Raw genomic sequence first — 10,790 nt, 5'->3', positions numbered from 1 at the left:
TCCACCTGAAAAGGTTGAATTGAGAATTACCACAACAGGAAATTTGAGTTGCTGTCCTACTGATGAGAAACCAGTTTTTAGAACACCTTAGGTGTTGACAAACTGGTCCAAATTTTCTAAAATGGGGATATTAGGTAGTAAAATAAAACCCAGGGATACGCTGCAGTGTAGAGATTGGAAGTTCATCGAAAAACAGGATCCTGATAAAACTCAGTATTTAGATACATGGATAACTGAACATGGCTTTAATGGTCAGTTAAATACACAAAAAATAGCCGCATTGCAGGGATCAATCATAGGAAAGACGAAAAAGACCCCAAAAAGATGAAGAAAAATGGCTTTGAGGAAACAGAATATTGGATGAGGGTCGCCTTAAAAAGAGAAGAGGGATACAGGAAACAAAAAGAGAATGAAAACAAAATAAGCAAAGGAAAGGAATGCGAAAAGTCAGATAGAGCAAATTACACTGAAATAGGAAGAGTAAAACAAAAGGATGATGAGACTTTTGAGCAACACAAAGTGAGAATGACAGCTGTGTTTAAAAATCACAGCGGGCTACAGGAAAATGGTAATGTAAATGGGCCATTTCAACAGCAGTTGTAGAATGCTTTACATGCAGGCTCAAGAGAGGTAATTCATAAGTGGGTAAATAAACATTTCATTTGCCTGCCAACAGGTACCCTGGAGGAGTATGTAAATCACGCCCTCCATGCTGAGAAGATAGAAAATAAAAAGAAGCAGAGGTCTATAGACAGGACAGGTCAGGTAGGACAGGTAGGACAGGAGGTCTTTTATCGAGGTGGAAAGGGCCTAGGTAGCTTTAGAGGACAAAGGGGCAGACGACAGAGAGGAGGAAGAATAGGAAGAGGAGCAAACAGGCAAAATACATCAGGCTGCTGGCGTTGTGGTAAAGAAGGCCATATAGCAAGAGATTGCCCTGAGAAAAAGCAACCTTCAGCATGACTAGGATAGGAAGCATCTAAACAGGATTTAGAGGCTGATCAAGGAACAGATGAGTTTCTAGATGAAGAGGTCCTCCTAAATTTACAAGAGATATTGGCCTTTGATGAAATAACTGAGCTGAAATAACCTTATTGGTAAATGGGTCACCAATTACCTTTTTATGTGACACTGGTGCATGTAGGATTGCTTGTAATAAATTAATTCCAAATGATAGAGCAAGAGAAATGTGTCATAGTCAGATTTGCAAGTGGAAAACTGTCTAGAGTAACAGAATTAGAACCTGTGTGGTTGAGGGACCCAGAAGGACACTGAGTTGGTTGCATGAATTGAAATTAGGTTTACTTTTACAGAACAATGAGAGCCCAAGTTGTGGGGATGTGATTAATTTACAGAAAAAGATTATTGATGGCACAATTTATACTTACATGATCCGACAGACAAGGTATATCATTCTGATGATGGGTTTTACTTAATTGTATACTTGTGTCTTTTTCAGAAAGAGAGGAGTAGGTGTTGTGAAATCTTAATTGAATGAAGAAGTGAGCATGAGAAACCCTTGTAGGAGCATAGGTGTTTCCTGATTTTGTAGTTTTTGATTTGATACCTTGATAGTTTTGAGTGGCTTTGGTAAGGCTACAGTGAATTTGGAAAATTAAAAAAAAAAAAGGAGTGAGGAAAGTTTGACAGAGGGCAATGGGTATTGGTGTAATCGTAACTCATGAGTGTGCTGTAACAAAGAGTTAACAGCTCTTTGAAGTTAGATGCTCGTTCCCAAGTAGGGGGAGGAAGTCAGAGAGAGAGTTTGGTGATTGAAGAAGGTGTGACTTGAACAAATGAATAAGGATAAGAATTAGGTTCTGCTGTAAGGATGATTTGAAGAAATAAATATGTTATGTTTCATACTTCAGTTGATGATCTTTCTATTAAGGTAACTGTAGTTAGTAACTGGAATGAAATGCACAGATGGAAATGACACGGAAAAAAAAGATGGTAATTTGATAAGAAGGGCTAGTATTTACATTAGAAATAGAAATAGAAATAGAAATCCCTTTATTGTCATTGTACTCAAGTGTGCAACGAGATTAGAGGGCTCCCCTCTCCAGTGCAATACAACAATAATACAGACAAATATATAAATTAGATAAATAAATAAGACTGAATAGGGCATATAGAAACACATCACAATGCTGTTTTGCAAGGTTAGGGTGGTCTCGTGTGTGTGTGAGAGTTCAGTATGGAGATGGCTCTCGGAAAGAAACTGTTTCTCAGTCTATTGGTCCTTGATTTGATGCATCTGTAGCGCCTGCCAGAGGGCAACAGGTCGAACAGGTGTGAGTTTGGGTGGGTATTGTCTTTGACGATGTTGAGAGCCCTTCTGAGGCACCGGGCGGTGTAGATGTCCGACAGCGAGGGGAGAGGGCAGCCAATAATCCTTTGCGCTGTTTTGACTGTCCTCTGGAGCCTCACTCTGTCCGCCTCAGTGCAGCCGCTGTACCAGGTGGAGACAGAGTACGTCAGCAGGCTCTCGATGGACGAGTGGTAGAAGGCCAGCAGCAGCTTCCTGTCCAGGTTGAATTTCCTGAGGACTCTCAGGAAGTGCAGACGTTGGCGGACCTTCTTTACCACTGCTGTGGTGTTGTGACTCCAAGAAAGGTCATCGGAGATCTGTACTCCCAGGAACTTGAACGTGTGGACCCTCTCCACACACACGCCTTCGATGCAGAGGGGGGGCGGCAGCGTCTTGTTCCTCCTGAAGTCGACGACAATCTCCTTTGTTTTAGCAGAGTTAAGGTGCAGTCTGTTGTCCTTGCACCAAGTTGTCAGTCTCTTTACCTCCTCTCTGTAGGCTGTCTCGTAACCTTCCGAGATCAGACCGACCACTGTCGTGTCGTCAGCAAACTTGACGATGGTGTTGTTGCCGTGGGCCGGGCTGCAGTCGTAGGTGTAGAGGGCGTACAGGAGAGGGCTCAGCACGCATCCTTGGGGGGAACCGGTGCTCAGCATGAGGGTGGAGGACGTGTAGGGGCCGAGCAACACAGTCTGGGGTCTGTTGGTCAGAAAGTCCTTAATCCAGATGCGTGTGAGGGCAGGGAGGCCGAGAGTGTCCAGTTTGGCGACGAGGATGTCTGGGATGATCGTGTTGAATGCCGAGCTGTAGTCCACAAAGAGCATCCTTGCATAGCTCCGCTGTTGTTCCAGGTGGCCCAGTACAACATGCAGAGCAGTGTCGATGGCGTCCTCAGTGGATCTGTTAGCCCGGTATGCAAACTGGTAGGGGTCCAGAGTGGGAGGAAGGCAGTCCCTGATGTGCTGGAGAACCAGCCTCTCGAAGCACTTCATAATGACTGGTGTGAGAGCAACAGGACGGTAGTCATTCAGGTGGACGGCTGGTGACTTTTTGGGGACAGGAATAATGGTGGAGGTTTTCAAGCAGGAGGGGATGACTGCCTGAGCCAGGGAGCGGTTGAAGATCCTGCAGAAAACATGTGACAGTTGGTGGGCACATGCTCTGAGGACCTTGCCTGGTATTCCGTCGGATCCAGTAGCTTTTCCTGGGGTTGACCGTGTTCCTCTACGATGAGTGGGGGGGAGTTGGAGCTTGAAGTGCGGGGGTGTGATGGTTGGGGCGAGTCAAAGCGAGCGAAGAAGCAGTTAAGCTCCTCTGCCAGCGATGCACTCGGGTCTACAGAGGTCGTGCTGCTGCCACGGAAGTTGGTGATGCTCCGTAGACCCTGCCACACCTCCCGTGGTCTGTTACTGGCAAGGTGGGCCTCCAGCCTCCCCTTGTAGGTTGCCTTTGCTAGCTTGATGCCTTTGCTCAGGTCAGCACGAGCCACCCTGTACTGGGCTTTGTCGCCTGACCTGAAGGCAGCGTCACGGGCCTTGAGGAGAGCGCGAACCCTGCTGGACATCCAGGGCTTCGCATTTGGGAAGGTCCGTATAGTCTTTTGTTGGGACACAGTTTCCATGCAGAACTTGATGTAGTCCAGTACACAATGCGTGTAGACATCAAGGTCCTGATGATCAAAGAGGTCCCAGTTTGTGTCATGAAAGCAGTCCTGTAATTCACTCATGGCGTCGTCACGCCAGGTTTTCACAGTCTTGTGGTAGGCCTGAATCTGCGCCTGAGAGGGGTGTACGCAGGTGCGAGCTGCAAGGACAGGTGGTCTGACTGGCCGAGGGGGGCGAGTGGGAGGGCTCTGTATGCGTGCTTGATGTTCGAGTACACATGGTCGAGAGTGTTGTCTCCCCTCGTCGGGCACTTGACATGCTGGTGAAACTCTGGGAGTACAGTCTTTAAATTGGCCTTATTAAAGTCTCCCGCTACAATGTGACCGCCATCAGGGTGCGCCCGCTGATGTTTATTGATGACGCACGCGAGTAGCGAGAGCGCCATGCTAGTGCTAGCGTCGGGAGGGATGTAAACAGCTGTGAGAATCACTACCGTTAGCTCCCTCGGGAGAAAATAAGGCCGGCATTTAACGGACATGAACTCGATGTCGGGGGAAGAGTGCTTCTCGACGATCGTGCTATCGCCGCACCAGTTCTCATGCACGTAAACACAGAGCCCCCCGCCCCTCCTCTTACCGGTGTCCCTCGTCCGATCCGCGCGATGTAGCGAGCGCCCGGCCAGCTGGATGCTAGCGTCGGGGACGTCTGCGTGCAGCCAGGTTTCCGTGACGACGATCACACTGCTATCGCGCACATAGCGGTTTCCCAGGATTTGTAATCCCAGGTCGTCGATTTTGTGGACCACGGATCTGGCGTTGGTGAGGTGCAGACTCGGTAGTGGTTGCCTATGGGGCTGCCGTCGCAGCCGTTGCAAGACACCGGACCTGCAGCCTCGCTTCTGCTTCCTCTCTCTGCGTCGCCTGCGCCGCCTCCCGGTCCCGATGACCAGCCACGGTGAGCCGGGCAGCCTCGCCAGTTTGTTCGGAATTTTGCGATCATAGCAAAATTCCTCTGTGATGGTTATTTCGCATCGATATCCAATGTTCACGATGTCCTGGCGGGTATATCGATGTTGTGCCTCAGTTGATGCCAATAAGAGCAAGCAAACACTAATAAAAAGTAATAAGGAGCACTGTGAGGGGGAGCTGTTAGCCGCTGCGTCCATGCGCGCCGCCATCTTAACATCCAAGGAATTAAAGCAGAGAAGAAATTAGAGACTACAAATAACATTGATGTGTACTTGTTCACTTTGAGGTAGAACTGGTTGAAGTAAAATGAGTCATAAAGTTAGAAAAATAGGAAATAAAAATAAAATTAACATGCTTAAGATTAACAAATTATTGTAAAGTCTGAGTTCCAAATTATGCAGAAATTACTGTGCCACTGAGTAAAATGATGAATGAGGAAAACCTCTAAATGACATTGTCCTTACACTGGACTGATAAAGCATATTCAGCTTTTGTGAAAGGAAACAAGTGTTCGTATTAAGTATGGCACTGACCCTTTGTCCAGATGCAAAAGGCCTTAGTTTTAGTGTAGAAACATGGAGATAAGATGAAACCAATCGCATACTTCTATAATAATAATAATAATATTGCCTTTATTAGTCCCACAATGGGGAAATTCGAGATTCGAACCCAGGCCTCCTGGGGAGACTGGGTCCTGAACGCGGCGCCTTAGACCACTCGGCCATCCTGGCAGCTATTCCAAACTAGACAACGTAGAATGTGCATTGAAGCACTGCATGAGAACAGTTAATGCAGTATCTATTGCTGTAGATATAAGATTAAGATAAAGATGGTCTTTTATTAGTCCCACAATCTGGAAATTGCAGAAACAAGTGCAACCATAGTTTTGTTCCATCCTCTGGTTTTGAGAGTACCACGTGCGGTTTCTGCATTGCTTTTGCTGATGAACATGACGTTTTTGTCACCGGCGGGACATTTATAGTGTATGAATACATTGTTATCAAAACCACATCTGATTATAGAGAGATGTACAACATTAAACCCGGCTGTCATTATTATGTCAGGGGGATGGTACAAAACTAGATTGTTATGAGTTAGTAGAAAAAAGTAACCAAAAGTAAAGGCATCAAAAAGATTCGCCTTCAGAAAACGGAGAAGTGCTATTTGTAGATGGAAATAAATAAATAAATAAATAAATAAAATACTGTAGTTGTATCAAATGACACTGGGAAAAAGAACTTAGCAGTTACTCCTCAAATTACTCAGCTCATGCAACAGAATTAGTATCTTAAACAAAAGCGTGTAAACTAAAGAGAGTAAATTGTGTTACTATTTACACATATAGTCGTCTTAAAATGTGTAGCGCATACATTGCATAAGTGTTTTCCTTGAATACACATTGCAGACAATACAGCTAAAGAAGCTGTTGCGGACATACACGTTTTAGTGATAGAAGTCCCAAAGTTAAACAAAGGCTTTGGAGGAAAATGGTGTAACATCGCTACGTGATCTCTGTATGACCAAACAATAATCTTTACAAATGGGCTGCTATATTGAGTCATGGGATAACACATGTCTCAACAGGGGAAATGGTGCATCAGATATTACGTTATTATACGGCTTACGGCTTTAATGCTTATTCGAAACATTTTTGTAGGGCATGTTTAACGTGTGCGAAACACAATTCACAAGGTAATTTGAGTCCACGCAGAGGACGCTTTCCTACACCACAATATCCATTTCAAATTATTCATATGGACTTATTTGATAAAAACCAAAGTGAAGAAAAAAAATAAAATAAATGTTTGGTCATCATAGATGTGAATTCGAAATGGTTAGAACTCTTTCTAACCAACAAATCCAGATGCATTGACAGTGGCAAAAGTACTTTGTAAGGATATCATTCCGAGATATGGTATTCCTGAAAATAATAAACAGTGATAATAGTACCCATTTTGTTAACTAACTTGTGAAAGAGATAGGAATGTTTCACGTTGATTTGAAAGATAATTGTGCTTACCACCCTCAAAGCTCTGGATTGGTGAAAAGAATGAACAAAAAAAAAAAAAGTGAAAAGGCTATGCATTGAGGAAACGGGGAGGCAGTGGACACAGTGTATGGAAATTAGTAAAACTGTTTGTAAAAACGACAAGCACTGTGACTTTCCATTGAATGTTATGCGAGTCGCCTCTCTGTCCACTTTTAAACCTCGCTTGAAGATGAATATTCGGGCCTTTGACTCAGCATGAGACTGTTGCTGTTCTGTTGTTTTTCTGGTATCTACTGTAAATGTGTTTATGTGAGTTAATTTGAGTTATATACAGAGAGTTGCACTGTATTGTATTTCATTGTATTTAGGACCGAGACGTTGTAAAACATTGTTTGGAAGGCCTTATAGAATACCTCAAATTTAAGAACAAATGGGAAATAGATGCTGAAGCAACTTTAGCTGACTACATGTGAAAAGTGTTAGAAAAACAAAGACAGGCACAAATTTAGAGTGGTGAGGATCTTTCTGTCTCCTAGCAGGGCACTAAACTAGTGGAGCCAGGAGACTGGATGCTTGAAAGAAGTTTGAAGATAAGACATATGTAATTACCCAAGGGGGAATGCCATGTTTAGTTTTATTGACAGCTCTCACAGCTGTAAATATAGTAGAAGAGTCAACATTGGTTCATTTGACACATGTAAAAAGGTCATTTTGGTTGAAATCTCCTACAAAGGAGATGAGCGGAAGTCTGATGATAGGGTGGTCTTATTTCATAAGACACCAGACTAAGTAGAGGGGATATTTCAGACAAAATGACCCTGAAGTGGTTAAAAGCAGCTGTTCTATGTTGGATGTATACAATTTTATTCTGATATTTTTGTTGTTGTGTTATATGTGGGAACAACCCAGAGTTACATAAACAAACTATGATGTGACTATAGTACAATACCAACAGTAAGAATCCCAATTACTAATCAAAATGGATTTGCAAACACCAAGCAGATAATTGAAAAAAAAAAAAGTGATGGGACATATTTGTGGAGCTTGGACGACATGTTGATAGATTTGAGTTGGAACCATGAGTAATACTCAAGTGGGCAACTATTGGTCCACAGAACAAAGTTACAGGAGAAAGTCTGTACTTTCGTGAAAAGATAGCAATTGGACAACGAGATATCCAAAATAAGCAAATGAAATTGTATTATTGATATTATATTAATGCTTATCTTGATAATACATGTATGGATTGGGTCAGCGTGTATCCTGTGACTAGAGTTGATGTAGATGAACATGTTTTCTATGATAGTTGCTCTTGAAAATTTAAATAGCATTAATGTTGCTGACAGAGCTAAGCGGTTAGGAATCTTTTCACCACCACTGTGTCTGGTTTTGATAGTGGTTGAAATAAACTTCAATCACTATCAAGAGGGGAAATCTGGTGGTGGTGTGGATATGATAGATCATTTGATAAATCACCCAAAAATGTAAAAGGTTTTGAGACTTAGTGCATATCTGTATGTGTTTTTCATAACTAGGCCCTGCTTATAAATTATTGGTAGTTTCTGGAGAGTGCCATTTCACAAAATGTAATTGATTGATCGTAAATGGTATGTTTTATATTGTTTGTTAATAAACTGTGTGAACTGTCCAATGTCATGACAGGACATCGGTGACGTTAAAAAAGAGAAAGCAGAGTATCACGGCAAAAAAAAATAAATAAATGATTCAACATACATGGAAGCCATCGGTGTTCTCCTTAGTGTAAGTAAGTAAGTAAGTGTAAATTAACAGATCAAGTAACAGGATTTGAGTCCTCGAACGAAGAACAAAGAACGCAGACAGGTCAACTGCATCATCACAACGTGCAAAAATTAGGTAATTGGACGCAAAGTGGGTTTGAAACTGTGCATGAACGGCTATCAACCAATCTCTAATGGCATTCCGAAACAGGATGACTGTTGATGTATTGTTGAATGAGAGAGGTGGTGTTTGTGCTATGTTCGGTGAACAATGTTGCACATTTATTCCCAACAACACAGCGGTGGGTGGTCGTCTAACCAGGGCCATAGAGGTCTCAGGACTCTTCATGGTAAAATGAAAGGACAACTGGTCTGTGTATATATATATATATACACATATATATATATATATATATATATATATATTTGTTACTTTGGAATAAAGACATTAAATTGATGTAATTTTGTTTTAGAAAAATGCTGTAGTTTTTTTCTCTGAATACAACCTACAAACGGTTAAAAAGGACATTCTGAAATGGTTTTTTTTTGGGCTATCAAATATTTAGTTTGACACTCAAACCGCACACTATTCGTGTCAATTTGTTTGGTTCTATCTCCATGAGTATTTTTTTGTGGTGCATCAAAAGCGTGTTTTAACTTACTTAGGTAAGACAGGTTTAGTGGAGAGATGAGGCCAAACAGCATCACACATCTATGTGCAAGAGATGGCAACTGACAAAGAACCTTCACACCTACAATAACTGCCCCGATGTAATGTGGTGGCTGAAGATCCTCTTCCTCCCGGACAACAAACACCACCATGGTGCACTTGGCAGGCTCTTGATCCAATTCATCCTACAGACCACCATGATAAAAGACAAATTCATTAGAGTTATTTAGATGAAATTTTTTTCCACCATGAAAAAAAAACAAACAACATATATATGTATGTGTGTGTGTGTGTGTGTTTATATATATATATATATTTTTTTTTTTTTTTTTTTGGAAGCATCTTTCAGGACACTCAAAGCCGCTGTACAGAGTAAAATACGAAAGTAAAAACACAAATACGGGTAGAAACACCAACACGTAAATCAAGCAGGATAAAATACAATAAAGTGGATGAGGGACATATCTGGAATTGGAGAGAGTAATTAAGGCGGAACAGATTGGTTTTGAGTTTAGTTTTAAACACAGGGAGGGTGGTGCAATTACAGAGGTCAGGTGGAGAGAGTTCCAGAGCTGGAGAACCGAATCGCTGAAGGCTCTGTCCCCCATGGTGGCAGGCAAGGGGTGGAGTGAGGAGGATGAAGACCGGAGAGCGCGGGATGGAGTGGGAATATGGATGATGTCTGAAAGGTAGGGAGGGGCGAGGTTGTGAAGAGATTTGAAAGTCATGTGTCATGTCATTATCCACACCGCTTATCCGGTACAGGGTCACGGGAGGGTGCTGGAGCCTATCCCAGCTGACTACGGGCGAAAGGCGCACTACACCCTGAACTGGTCGCCAGCCATAGATTTGAAAATATATAGAAGAATTTTGAAAATGATTTGTTGATTGACTGGAAGCCAGTGGATCTGCTGAAGGATGGGGGGTTGATGTGATAGGTGGAAGGTGATTGGAATCCATTGCACATCCTTGAGGCACCCTAAAGCTCCCGTATGTCTGTCACTGAGTCTTGAATTTTTACTTAGTAAACTGAATTTGAGCATATGCAGTATTGAATTTTTGGTGAGGAGACCTTTTTTTTGAGGAATTAAAAACGCATTTTAAAGTCCTACATTCAAGTTTATTGGGATATAGTTCTTAACAAAAACATTATGATCGAAAAATTCAGAATCAAATTAAAAATATACAATTTATGTAATTCGAATTCAGTTTTTCAATTCAATAATTCAGTGTTCAATTCAAAACATTCAGGTTTCAATTCAAATATCAAAGTTAAGATATTCACATTCAAATAACCAATATTCAGATTTAGTTTCAAGTGGGACAAATATCAGACCATAGTCCAGCAATTAATCCAAACTCTGTGTCAAATTAAGTGATGATTGTACTGCCTTTATTATTTTAGAGGAGGAGTAATACCTGCTGCTGTATCTTCTAGTGCTGGACGATTAATCAAAATTTAAATCGTGATTTAGATTTCTTAATTTTGAAAATGTTCTAATTGAGGG

Source organism: Idiotropiscis lumnitzeri, unplaced genomic scaffold (genome assembly GCF_059441095.1).
Source record: "Idiotropiscis lumnitzeri isolate Australia: NSW breed Sydney's pygmy pipehorse unplaced genomic scaffold, RoL_Ilum_1.0 HiC_scaffold_52, whole genome shotgun sequence".
In the NCBI taxonomy this organism is placed as follows: domain Eukaryota; kingdom Metazoa; phylum Chordata; class Actinopteri; order Syngnathiformes; family Syngnathidae; genus Idiotropiscis; species Idiotropiscis lumnitzeri.
Note: the sequence above shows the minus strand (reverse complement) of the source record.